The 14587-nt window shown below is 39.7% G+C and overlaps 1 long non-coding RNA gene across 1 annotated transcript; it reads left to right on the forward strand.

Annotated features, from left to right (window-relative positions):
* The first annotated feature begins 7105 nt into the window (after window positions 1-7105).
* On the forward strand, window positions 7106-14257 carry LOC138854157 (uncharacterized). Its single transcript, XR_011393383.1, has 3 exons — window positions 7106-7635; window positions 7822-7916; window positions 13456-14257. It is a non-coding gene; the product is annotated as an uncharacterized lncRNA (long non-coding RNA).
* Window positions 14258-14587: the final 330 nt, after the last annotated feature.

Raw genomic sequence — 14587 nt, forward strand, 5'->3', positions numbered from 1 at the left:
TGGGCTGGGTGAGGAATGATCCTCGAACGATAGTTTAGCAAAGCGAAGAATGAGCCTCTGACAAAAGTTGGATGGAGGGAGGAATGAGCCTCAAACAGTTGGGTAGAGCGAGGAATGATCCTTGAATGAGAGGCAGAGCGAAGAATGAGCCTCGAATGATAATTTGGCAGTGAGGAGCGTTTCTCGAGTGATAGTTGGGTAGAGCGAGGAATGTTCCTCGAATGATAGAGCGAAGAATGAGCCTAGAATGATGGGCAAAGCGAGGAAGGAGCCTCGAATGATGGGTAGAATGAGGAATGATTCTCGAATGGGCAGAGCGAGGAATAGGTTTCGATGGGCAGCGAGGAGCGAGCCTCGAATGATAGGCAGAGTGAGGAAGGAGCCTCGAATGATAGGCAGAGCGAGTAAGGAGCCTCGAATGATAGGCAGAGCGAGGAAGGAGCCTCGAATGATGGGCAGAGCGAGGAAGGAGCCTCGAATGATAGGCAGAGCGAGGAAGGAGCCTCGAATGATAGGCAGAGCGAGGAAGGAGCCTCAAATGATAGGCAGAGCGAGGAATGATCCTCGAATGATTGTTGGGCAGAGCGAGGAATGAGCCTCATAGAATAGTTTAGCAAAGCTAGGAATAGGGCTCAATCGATATATATTGGATAGTGTGTAATTGTATTGGGCATGTCCAAAATTATTACACTTTTTCCTATATATATATATGAAATCCTTCCCAGCATGCACATTACATAACATTGCATTGCAGCGATGTTGTCTAAACATTTTAATGTTGACACAATATTGTTACAGTGTAAGTTCTGTAGTGTTTGCTGGGGTTCCCCACACCCTTGTCTCCCTTTACCTACTCTCGCGCCGCTCCCTGCGGGAGCTGGCCGGCAGCATATCACCTTCAGCCTGATGTCCTGGCTGTTGGTGAGCGATTTCTGGTGGTAACCCAGTTACCACTGGTAATCAACCGAAGTAACCCTTGGTGCATGGTTTGGGGTTCCATGTAACAAAGATTCTCCATGAGAAACTTTGGACGAGTAACCCCGGTCCAGCCCGTCGGTCACAGACCTCACCGCGGTGGGCTGGTGAAACTTGAATTAGCATCTTCAATTCTATACTAAAAGAACTAGTATCTTCAATTCTGTACTAAAATTTCGTAATTTTTATTTATAAAAGGAATATATTTTCACAATTTCATTCAGGAAATACAGTACAATTTTAAACTCATTCTTATGATTTTACTAAATTTTCAGTTTTGCTGTAGTCACGTTTGAAAAAAAAAATGCTACTTCAAGGCTAACATGTGACTTTTTCGTTTATATGTAAATATATTTTAGTCTATAAATTTATTTTCAATATTAAAAATTAAAACAATTTGATAAGTACAAGTGTGTCCATATACCTTTACTCAGTACAAATTATTTATTTCCTTACATATTCCCACAGTTCTTACTACTAACCGAAGGGACGTTTCTTGATGTTGCTAAAGGGGAAGTAACACTCATAGGAACCGGAAACGAAAATTAAAGGTTTCAGCCTGACCCCCCTCAAGGGAGGTTCCTTGATGTTGGTGAAGGGGAAATTACACTCGCAGGAACCGGAAACGAAAATTAAAGGTTTCAGCCTGACCCCCCTCAAGGGAGGTTCCTTGATGTTTAAGGGCTCTTGATCTAGGGAAATAGATCTGTTCTCCAGTTCAATGAATTGAGTGTGAATATTCCCTCCCCCCCCCACAGGCGCTGTATAATCCCTATGGGTTTAGTGCTCCCTTATGATTATAATTAAGCTGACATTTTCATGTGTGAACAATAATTTCTCCAATTAGGACTCAAAACTATTGTATTTAAGCTTTGTTCAAAGACTTAGATTCTTGACAACCTGAACCATTTCTTAATGGCCATTCAAGCCAAATGTTACCACTAAAAATACTGTATATTTATGGTTTATTAGTGTGAGCATGGTAATTAGTGAAGAGATTCAGGGAAAACGGTTATTTTTATATAGACGGACTTAGAGTCCTGGAAATGGGAAGTACAATGCCTGCCCTTTACAGGAGGGGTTTGGAATATTGGCAGTTTGGAATGATATGTGTATATACGTAAATGCTTCTAAACTGTTGTATCCTGAGCACTTCTGCAAAAACAGTGATTGTGTGAGGTGAAAGTGTTGAATGATGAAAGTTTTTTTTCTTTTTGGATCACCTTGCCTCGGTGGGAGACGGCCGACTTGTTAAAAAAAGAATATAATGTCTGTTTAAACAAACTGTTGACACTCCCAATGGAGAGGCTCTTGACATAAGGGGAGGGGAGAGAGGGGGGGGGAAGATGGAAAGGAATGAAAAAGAGAAAGAATGAGTGTGCGAGACTTGGAGTTTTGTCTCTTCCACGAGACTTGGTGCCAACACAGAACTGGAACTGTGTATGACTGGTTATACACGAGTGGTGAACTCTTGACAGCAATTATACCTTCTGTTCACTCGTGCAGTCTTTATTACCAGCTCAGAAGAGTCCGGAGATTTAAGGAAGTCAGTTGGCCGCCTCGCTGGAGACCTGAGGTGTCACGAAAGAGCTGGTCTCCTCATGTTCCTGGGCAGACGGAGGATCGGGCCTCTACCACGTCTTACGCTAAATGACCCAAACTGTTTTAGTGCTTAACATGAATGATTTAAACTTAATGCTAAAATTCCTTGTTATTGGTTTTATTTCTGTAGGAAATGAAAAAAAAAATGATAAACGAGAAATGATAAGGAAAATTTCAGCTGGATATGAACCATGGAGGAGGGAAATTTCGTTCTGGCTTCAGCAACTCCCGCTGCTGAAAGTTTGCAATATTCCAGGGTGAACTGGGTTAAAAAAAAGTGTTGCAGGCAATAAATAACATGAGGGTGGCGTTGCCATTCTTTTCCCAGGACGCGCTGCAACCCTTGTATCGCCCAAACATTTCCTTGCGCTAATTTTCCTCTGGCTTCGAGTGACTTCTCATAGCCAAAGTCATCAGGATCAGTCGATGCCTTTTAAATATAGTGGAAACAATCTGGATAATGAGTGAAGAGAGTAGTGTCACTTGAACCTCAAATTGCATTAAGAAGTAACCCAAAATAGGACGACGTTTCAGTCTATCCTGGACCATTGTCAAGTCAAAACTGAGCAAGAGACTGAAGAGAACAGAAGACAGGTCGGAAAGAGAAGGATAGGGATATCTAGAATAATCATCTACTACTACTACTATTACTATAGCTGTATAGTCCTTGTGGCTAAGCGCTTCTTTTTGATTATAATAATAATACTATTACTATTAATAATAAAATTCCATACAGACTCTTTCCTTCCATCCTCTCTTCCTTCCCTCTCTCTCCCTCCCTCCCTCCCTCTCTAATTCTCCTTACATCTATGAGAGGGGAAAGAACAATTAAGGGTCAAAATAATAGCCTTGGACATCCCCTGTCCTCCCTTTCTGACTCATAAGACTCAACGGAAAACGGGAACTAATCTTGCTTTGTGTTCCACCCTCTTAGCTAGCATTATGTGGCCTATTTTCCCTTGTAGTCAAGCACCGTGACCTATTTTCCCTCTTGCATTATGACCTGTTCCATTTAATCTAGCACTATGACCTCGCTTTTCCCTAATTGTGGGAATGTCAGGTCTTTTTGTGAGACAAGGTTTGGTTTTGTGTACCGTAGCTCAGTTGGTAGGGCAGTCAATGAGCACATTAAGGTCCGTGGTTCGATGCCCGGTGCGGTTAGAAATGTTGGGGCGTGTTTCCTTACGACTCCTCCTGTTCCTGTTCACCTAGCAGTAAACAGGTATCTGGGTGTTAGCCGACTGTTGTGGGTCGCATCCTGGGAACAAAATCAACGTAATTGGCCCGAAATTCTCTGCATATATAGTACGTCATTAATGTCAGCTATGGTCTTTATACGTAGTATCATGTACTTGTAGACATAAAAATTATTAGTGATTGAGTTTTGTTCATTTTTTAACATTCTATTACCAAATAGTGTTAATCTCAATAATCCTGTCACTAGAAACATCAAGTTCCTTCCTCAGAGTTAGAACAGCAAAGAATAATTCAGGGGCTTTATTAACTACAGCAGCGCTGGATAGCTCTTGTGGCTTAGCGCTTCTTTTTGATTATAATAATAATTTATTAACTACAAGGGCCGGAGAGAATTTTCCTTACCTAATGTTAACATCGATGCAGCATAAACAATTAATTCTCTATTATAGGTTACGTTCGTCACCGTTAAGCCATTACAGAGAGTTTACGAACGTAAGATGGCAGGTAAACCTTACAAACGTCTACCTGCATATAAAATAAATACACAGTGAGTACAGCTTTACCACGCTGAATGTTATATGAAGTGTTGCCCTGATATTTCGATAGTGAATTAAAGACAAACCATACCACGGGCGGGGATAGAACGCGCGATCAGAGAGTCTCAAAACTCCAGACCGTCGCGTTAGCCACTGGACCAGCTAGCCACAATAAGATTCATCCGACTAGGTATATTTCTACACTATAGGAAGGTTAGCATAGGCACCACTGTGACCACAAATGCAAGTTTTTTTACAAACGTATCTCCAGCTAGCGTGGCGGTGACGAACTTTAGCTCAAGTCCCCTCAAAGCCGTCAACATGACTCACGAAATCGTAATGGCACGATTGCAAACAAACCATACCACGGACGGTGATAGAACCCGCGATCGCGGGTTCTATCCCCGCCCGTGATATGGTTTGTTTGCAATCGTGTCATTACGATTTCGTGAGTCGAATTAAAGACAGAAGTAAGATTGAATTTTATCTACACATCGCCCAACGAGTGAGGTTTTGCTATGTATTTCCATCTTTCAATAACACTCTCAAAGGTATAAGTTATAAATGCTTCATCCAATCGGCTTTAAACCTACAACGCCAATACCTTGATACCGCTACGTATGAGCAACTTCAGACTGCCTCTACTGAGTGGTTTTAAAACTTCAGTCAGGTGTGTGGGCGTTACTCTTGACAGTTTTATTGAAGAAATTGGTATAGGTTCTTGGTGATGGGTTGTTTATGCCTCACTCTGCACTATTCCTTTTAAGTGACCCTCAAGGGAGGTTTCTTGACGCTGGTGAAGGGCTCTTGATCTAGGGAATTGGATCTGTGCTCCGGTTCCCTTGTCATGTAGGGGGTAATGGAATGAAACGTAAGGATAAAAGTGGGGAATATGGGAGTAGGGGGCAGGGGACAGGCAGGCGAGGTGGTAGGAGATATGATTAGCGGAGGTAGGTAATGTGTGGTCAGTGGTGACTACATCACTTCTCATTACTCTACCCACCACACTACTCACCCTCTCACTACTTGAAATAAAAATAAATGGAGAAATGAGTAAATAACGAGGACAGTGAATATTACTATTCTACTCAAACACAGTTTATTATTAAGTCTTTGTACAATAATATATTTGGGAACAGGAGTACATTGTTGTGTTTAGATAAATGGGGACGATACACATAAGCAGTGAGACAGGGAATACAATCAACTTGGCAAAAATTAATATAACTTACAGTATAGTTCAGAGGGCAGTTCACCACAGGAACTAAAGACCTATACAGCACGAGTACTGCTCCAAGCCAGTACTCTGCCCAATGTCTCCAACAGACTTCAGCAGCCTTCTCCCGAGCCCTGCATCCCAGCAGCAGCTCCGCTCGAAGTCTCTGCTCAGAACTCTGCACCCAGGTCAGAGCTCCCCACGAATCTCCTCTGCTCAGCTGTTCCTTGGGCTTATATGGTGGTCCAGCACCCTCCACAATGAGGTGTGCACGACGTGTACGACCTGACGCCGAGATCTGACGCCAGTGACGAACAAAGGAGCTGATACATAAGCCGAAAAGGCATATCTCTGACAGACATTTGCCAAGGCAAGGTGACCATATAATTGGTTAAATTAGGTCTCCCCAGAGGTCTCACAAGCCCAGCTGAACTACATCACACACTGAATTGAGCCTGAATACCTTCCCCCCCACTCGCTGTATAATCCTACGGGTTTAGCGCTCCCCATGACTATAATAACCCTTTTAAGTGAAATATATTAAGAGGCGGCTGGGGCTATGGAATACAGGGATTCCTTTCACAAATTGTTGAGGTAGAGGAGGCTGAGCTTTGTGGTGCAAGGATGTCTTAGTTCGCTCTGCAATCCGAAAAAAAAAATAAACAAAAAAGTCAGTTCCTGACCAGCCGGGCTGTGTGGTTAGCAAGTTGGATTACATGCTGCAAGCAGTAACAGCCTGGTTGATCAAGCCCTGATCCCCCACGAGGCTTGGTCATAGCCTGGGTCACGGAGGCGTTGACCCCCAGAGAACAATGCAGGTAGTATTATTGGCTAATAAATGACGATAATTCATACGAAGGTATGCATAAATACTAGTGTATCCTAGCATTATTTGCTTTAATTTGCCAAGATAACTAATCAACAACGATGATTAATATGAAATAATCATTGCGGTGATGTAATAAGTTTTTTATCAATAATTATATATCCACACAACTATTTTTTACACCAGTCCATATATGTACCAGAGAATTGAAAAAAAATGGCTAGAATGTCCGTAATAAATGACCGATCGTGGGAAAAAAATTGGACGTCAAATGCCAAGTCAAAGAAAACGGACATTTAAAGAGCATTTTTTTCCTTTCTTATGTTCAGCCAAGGTACAAGTGTGTTCAGATGAACAACATTGTGTACACAGTAGTTATACGGTGCCCAGAAAGTCATAAAATTCCATATGAGTGCCAGGTGGCCGGGGGAGCAGGTGATCAAGAAATGGCGGTGACGAATATTTTCGGCCTCTACACGGTTATTAAAATGGCAAGGGCAGGATTTGTCTATTTATCCTAATGTTCCGCTTGTTGCTGCATCGCCCATTGGAATTATTGTCACTTGTGACTGCTGCTACAATGTCTATTGGTCAAAATGAAGAGTTTGGAGAAATTAGAACTGGCGTTGTTTACATTGATATTGGCTAAACCCGTATGGGTCATGTAGCACCTGGGGAATATTAGTCATGGAAACTACTGACGACCTGGCACACAGAGGCTTAATGAAGCTTACATGGTGGGCTTAATAACTTGGATCAAGAACTTTTTCATCAACAACAATTCACCGTCTCTTTAGAGGAACGCTGGATGGGGTTTTTCAGCTTTAAATGGAGCATAAATTAGAGTAACTTAATGAAAATAAAGTGTTAAATTTTAATAATTATTTTATTTGTTGTTATCTACTAAATAACTGTTCACAGAGATGTATGGAGGTTGTTTTTTGTGTATTTTGACTTTAACACTTAAGCTAAAGGAAGGAGTTTCTTCTTGGTTCACATTTTGTCATTTAGTAAGAAAGAGTCTCAACATTGTGGTGCCGCGACCAATGAAAACTCAAGAAGCTTTTCAGGCGCCAAGATCCAGCCACATAAAACCCGAGTTTAATAAATGACTTAAATAAACATAAAAACTAGACTTAGCAGCCAATCACCATTAGGAACGTCGCAGAAGCTGAGCCAATCATAAGAGTGAACGTCATAGCCTGGAGGTGCTGGTGGCGCGCGCGCCTTCTTCCTCCTCAGTCGCTTCCAGCAGAAAATGGCGTGAGGGTGTTCGCTCCTCTGTGAGTAATTTTTTCAAAATTTCTTGGAAATATACCATCATTAACACTTGACAACGCTATTACGATGTAGCATGTACACTGTGTTAGTCTCTGATCCTAGATATCCGGATAAAATATGGGAAATTTTAGATAAAATTGATCATTTTTTCCAGTAATGTATTTTAATGTCTTGTTTTTCATTTCCAGAAACGATATTTGGTCCCAGATTTGACATTTTCTTGGTCCCAGACCTAACGTCAGCTTATTGGCCCTAGACGAGATGGTGCCTGCAGCATCAACATGTGAGTATTAATGCATTATGAAGCTCCAAGTAACAGTATATTTTAAATTATGTGAAAATGTCGCCGTCATGTCCATTGATGTAGCCTAAATATCCCCTCAAGGGAGCTTCCTTGACGCTGGTGAGGGGCTCTTGATCTAGGGAATTGGACCTGGGCTCCGGTTGCCTGAATTGAGCCTCAACACCATCAATCTCCCCCCTCACATGCGCTGTATAATCCTACGGGTTTATTGCTCTCCCATAATTACAATTTCCTACATGTGATCCAGGCTCTAGCCCATACAGGTTAACGCTTCAATAAATTTTCAGTATGTAAACCCCATTAAGGGTATCTTACTCCAAGGTATTGGAGTTACCCAGGCACTATTTTAGTGCTGCCATTATAGTAGTTACCTATACCAAGAACGTCCCATAATTGGAAGGGGGGGGTGCCATGGTGTAGTTAAGGTCTATTGATCCAACTAATTTAAACCAGATTTAATTCTCGGTTGAAACATGATTGCACTATATTCTCATATCTATTTTGTATGTTGGTCTAGGTTAATATGAGCTAAAATGTGTTTTAACCCTTTCAGAGGATGGAAAGGGGGGAGAGTTGGTCCCTTGATTCTTGGTATTGACTTGGTCTGGGGGCGGGGGACCGTGATAATGGTGACACGGCTTTTGATCTAAAGTATTTGAGTTACTCAAACACTGGTTTATCACTAAAGCTATAGTAGTTACCACCCTTCAAGGGAGGTTCCTTGACGGTGGTGAGGCTCTTGATCTTGGGAATTGGATCAGTGCTCCAGTTCCATGAATTAAACCTGAATACCTTCCACATCGCCTCCACAGGCGCTGTATAATCCTACGGGTTTAGAGCTTCCGTCTTGATCAAATAAAATTAACATTAACGTCCCATTAATGGAGTGGGGGGGGGTGCCATCGTGATGGTAAGATCTGTTGCCCCCAACGAATTAAAAGCACTCCTTCCTTGGATCAAATCTGATTGCAGTTTATTCTCAGGTATATCCCTTTTTTTGTGTATGTTGGTTTAGGTTGATGTAACTCAACCCAAATTTGCTTTTAAACCTTTCAAAGGATGGTGGGGGGGAGGTCCCTTGATTCTTGGGATTAACCCATTGCCCTCCAGGGAGTTGCCTTGATGCCGATGAGGCTTTTGAGCCAAGGAACTGGGCTTCACCTTCTGCTATACTCTGAAAGTCCTCATGGGTTTGGAGTTTCACAAAAATGTTTAAACGTAAATAACTCTTGAGTTTATAAATTTTCTTGGTTGCCATGGTTAGTTAACCATGGTGGGCGGTACCTTGATGTTGAAGGGATCTTGATGTAGGGAAATAACCATTTTTCCCTTGAATCAAACATTACCTCCCATTCACCAGGTGCTGCATAGCTTGACGGGTTTAGCGCTTCCCAATTACTAATTCTATTTACAAACGCCCTATGATGGGGGTGGGTTGATGGAGGGCTTTTGGTCCAAGGAATTTGGAGTTAACACATTGCCTTGGATCAGACTTGATTGCCTCCCGTTCCCCAGATATATAGCTCCTTGTTTATATATATATATATATATATATATATATATATATATATATATATATATATATATATATATATATATATATATATATATATATATATATATATATATATATATATATATATATATATATATAAATATATATATACATAATATATATATATATATATATATATATATATATAAAATATATATATAAATAATATATATATATATATATATATATATATATATATATATTTTTTTTTTCAACAAGTCGGCCGTCTCCCACCGAGGCAGGGTGACCCAAAAAAGAAAGAAAATCCCCAAAAAGAAAATACTTTCATCATCATTCAACACTTTCACCACACTCGCACATTATCACTGTTTTTGCAGAGGTGCTCAGAATACAACAGTTTAGAAGCATACACATATAAAGATACACAACATATCCCTCCAAACTGCCAATATCCCAAACCCCTCCTTTAAAGTGCAGGCATTGTACTTCCCATTTCCAGGACTCAAGTCCGACTATATGAAAATAACCGGTTTCCCTGAATCCCTTCACTAAATATTACCCTGCTCACACTCCAACAGATCGTCAGGTCCCAAGTACCATTCGTCTCCATTCACTCCTATCTAACACGCTCACGCACGCTTGCTGGAAGTCCAAGCCCCTTGCCCACAAAACCTCCTTTACCCCCTCTCTCCAACCCTTTCGAGGACGACCCCTACCCCGCCTTCCTTCCCCTATAGATTTATATGCTTTCCATGTCATTCTACTTTGATCCATTCTCTCTAAATGACCAAACCACCTCAACAACCCCTCTTCTGCCCTCTGACTAATACTTTTATTAACTCCACACCTTTTCCTAATTTCCACACTCCGAATTTTCTGCATAATATTTACACCACACATTGCCCTTAAACAGGACATCTCCACTGCCTCCAACCGTCTCCTCGCTGCTGCATTTACCACCCAAGCTTCACACCCATATAAGAGTGTTGGTACTACTATACTTTCATACATTCCCTTCTTTGCCTCCATAGATAACGTTTTTTGACTCCACATATACCTCAACGCACCACTCACCTTTTTTCCCTCATCAATTCTATGATTAACCTCATCCTTCATAAATCCATCCGCCGACACGTCAACTCCCAAGTATCTGAAAACATTCACTTCTTCCATACTCCTCCTCCCCAATTTGATATCCAATTTTTCTTTATCTAAATCATTTGACACCCTCATCACCTTACTCTTTTCTATGTTCACTTTCAACTTTCTACCTTTACACACATTCCCAAACTCATCCACTAACCTTTGCAATTTTTCTTTAGAATCTCCCATAAGCACAGTATCATCAGCAAAAAGTAACTGTGTCAATTCCCATTTTGAATTTGATTCCCCAAAATTTAATCCCACCCCTCTCCCGAACACCCTAGCATTTACTTCCTTTACAACCCCATCTATAAATATATTAAACAACCATGGTGACATTACACATCCCTGTCTAAGACCTACTTTTACCGGGAAGTAGTCTCCCTCTCTTCTACACACCCTAACCTGAGCCTCACTATCCTCATAAAAACTCTTTACAGCATTTAATAACTTACCACCTATTCCATATACTTGCAACATCTGCCACATTGCTCCTCTATCCACTCTATCATATGCCTTTTCTAAATCCATAAATGCAATAAAAACTTCCCTACCTTTATCTAAATACTGTTCACATATATGCTTCAATGTAAACACTTGATCTACACATCCCCTACCCACTCTGAAACCTCCTTGCTCATCCGCAATCCTACATTCTGTCTTACCTCTAATTCTTTCAATTATAACCCTACCGTACACTTTTCCTGGTATACTCAGTAAACTTATTCCTCTATAATTTTTACAGTCTCTTTTGTCCCCTTTCCCTTTATATAAAGGGACTATACATGCTCTCCGCCAATCCCTAGGTACCTTCCCCTCTTTCATACATTTATTAAACAAAAGTACCAACCACTCCAACACTATATCCCCCCCTGCTTTTAACATTTCTGTCATGATCCCATCAGTTCCAGCTGCTTTACCCCCTTTCATTTTACGTAATGCCTCACGTACCTCCCCCACACTTACATTCTGCTCTTCTTCACTCCTAAAAGATGGTATACCTCCCTGACCAGTGCATGAAATTACTGCCTCTGTTTCTTCCTTAACATTTAAAAGTTCCTCAAAATATTCTCGCCATCTACCTAATACCTCCATCTCCCCATCTACTAACTCCCCTACTCTGTTTTTAACTGACAAATCCATACTTTCCCTAGGCTTTCTTAACTTGTTTAACTCACTCCAAAATTTTTTCTTATTTTCATTAAAATTTCTTGACAGTGCCTCTCCCACTCTATCATCTGCTCTCCTTTTGCACTCTCTCACCACTCTCTTTACCTTTCTTTTACTCTCCATATACTCTGCTCTTCTTATAACACTTCTGCTTTGTAAAAACCTCTCATAAGCTACCTTTTTCTCTTTTATCACACCCTTTACTTCATCATTCCACCAATCACTCCTCTTTCCTCCTGCCCCCACCCTCCTATAACCACAAACTTCTGCCCCACATTCTAATACTGCATTTTTAAAACTATTCCAACCCTCTTCAACCCCCCCACTACTCATCTTTGCACTAGCCCACCTTTCTGCCAATAGTCGCTTATATCTCACCCGAACTTCCTCCTCCCTTAGTTTATACACTTTCACCTCCCTCTTACTTGTTGTTGCCACCTTCCTCTTTTCCCATCTACCTCTTACTCTAACTGTAGCTACAACTAAATAATGATCCGATATATCAGTTGCCCCTCTATAAACATGTACATCCTGGAGCCTACCCATCAACCTTTTATCCACCAATACATAATCTAATAAACTACTTTCATTACGTGCTACATCATACCTTGTATATTTATTTATCCTCTTTTTCATAAAATATGTATTACTTATTACCAAATCTCTTTCTACACATAGCTCAATTAAAGGCTCCCCATTTACATTTACCCCTGGCACCCCAAATTTACCTACTACTCCCTCCATAACATTTTTACCCACTTTAGCATTGAAATCCCCAACCACCATTACTCTCACACTTGATTCAAAACTCCCCACGCATTCACTCAACATTTCCCAAAATCTCTCTCTCTCCTCTACACTTCTCTCTTCTCCAGGTGCATACACGCTTATTATAACCCACTTTTCACATCCAATCTTTATTTTACTCCACATAATCCTTGAATTAATACATTTATAGTCCCTCTTTTCCTGCCATAGCTTATCCTTCAACATTATTGCTACTCCTTCTTTAGCTCTAACTCTATTTGAAACCCCTGACCTAATCCCATTTATTCCTCTCCACTGAAACTCTCCCACCCCCTTCAGCTTTGTTTCACTTAAAGCCAGGACATCCAGCTTCTTCTCATTCATAACATCCACAATCATCTCTTAAGCAATCCTACCATCATGTAAAACAATCAAGGCTTTCGATTCTTATTCCACTTCCCCATATTATAGATGTGTATTCTTTATTATTTTTATTGTACAGGTGTATTGTAAATTAATTTATTAGGTTACTGGTTTTGCACTTGGTTTTGATTATAATTTATCTGGATATTACAATGATTGCTCTTTTATTATCATTTGGTTTATTCCTATTTAAATATAATATTTATTGTTAAGATATGTTTGACCTCATTATTCATATATTTATCATATATAATTTTAAGTTAGGTTTAAATATGGTCATGGGGAATAGGGAGGAGCTCCTGGTTCATTTTATGTAGAATGAAAATCTTGACCCAAGGAATTTGAGCTTACTCCCCAAGATCAAACTAGGATACTACCCCTTCCCTATGTGTTTGACCCATGTGGGTTTATCGCTACTAGCATATATTTTCATTGCTATGTTTAGACTCCCATTTTCCCAATTTACTTAAAATTTTATGATTACCAAAATTTGCTTAATTTCAAATATTTATTTTTCAGAAAGATTCGTCAAAACATCTGGATGCCAAGAAGCTGTTAATTACTGCATAGCATCATTAAACATTTTGGGTCCAGGAAGATGTCAGTGACTTCATAGCATCATACTACATAATTTAAGTCAAGTAGCTACTGCATTAGATTTTATTGAATCTTGATCTACAGTATGTTGATTTTTTCTGATGTATATTAGGGTCGTGTTTCTGAAAATTTTGTATTTTCATAATTTAAAATATTTTTGAATAAACTCCCTTTACAATTTCTGCAACAGCTTATTATGAAGAGTTTGTAGTGATGTGGCTATAAATATATACTTGTTTATATCAGAATTCTTTGAGTATGAATAATGTTTTATGATTTTTTACGAAGTGATAATTTTGACAATATTTGTTCGTTAATTATATTTTACAAAATTGGAGTTGTGGGACCCTGGGTAGTTGCCCCTGTGGTCTTGCTAGTCAGCCCTGACTATAGGGGTTATCACCCTGGTTACTCTGGGGTCTCCCACCCTGATGTGGTTGCACCCTGGGAGGGAGCTTTCTATCTGCCAATTTGTTGACCTTTTTGGTAAATTGTTTAACCCTTGTTATACTATTTTCTCTTTAATTGTCAATTTGTTTTAATCTGAATTTTCCAAATTTGAGTCTAAATTCTTTTCTTATTCATGCTGATGTTTTATAGTTCTGTTTTCTAATGTTTTCAGCTCTTATTAATATTAATATTTCAGCTCTTAATGTTTTCAGGTTTTAACATTTACAGCTCTTAATGTTAACAGCTCTTATTAATGTTTTCAGCTCTTATTATTGTTTACAGCTCTTGTTAATATTTACAGCTCATTAATGTTTTTCAGCTCTTATTAATGTTTCCAGCTCTTATTAATGTTTTCAGATCTTATTAATGTTCTCAGATCTTATTAATGTTTTCAGCTCTTATTAATGTTTTCAGATCTTATTAGTGTTTTTAGCTCTTATTAATGTTTTCAGCTCTTATTAGTGTTTTTAGCTCTTATTAATGTTTTCAGATCTTAATGTTTTCAGCTCTTATTAATGTTTTCAGATCTTATTGTTTTCAGCTCTTATTAATGTTTACAGCTATTAATGTTTTCAGCTCTTATTAATGTTTTCAGCTCTTATTA

This window comes from Cherax quadricarinatus, chromosome 51 (genome assembly GCF_038502225.1).
Source record: "Cherax quadricarinatus isolate ZL_2023a chromosome 51, ASM3850222v1, whole genome shotgun sequence".
Taxonomy (NCBI): domain Eukaryota; kingdom Metazoa; phylum Arthropoda; class Malacostraca; order Decapoda; family Parastacidae; genus Cherax; species Cherax quadricarinatus.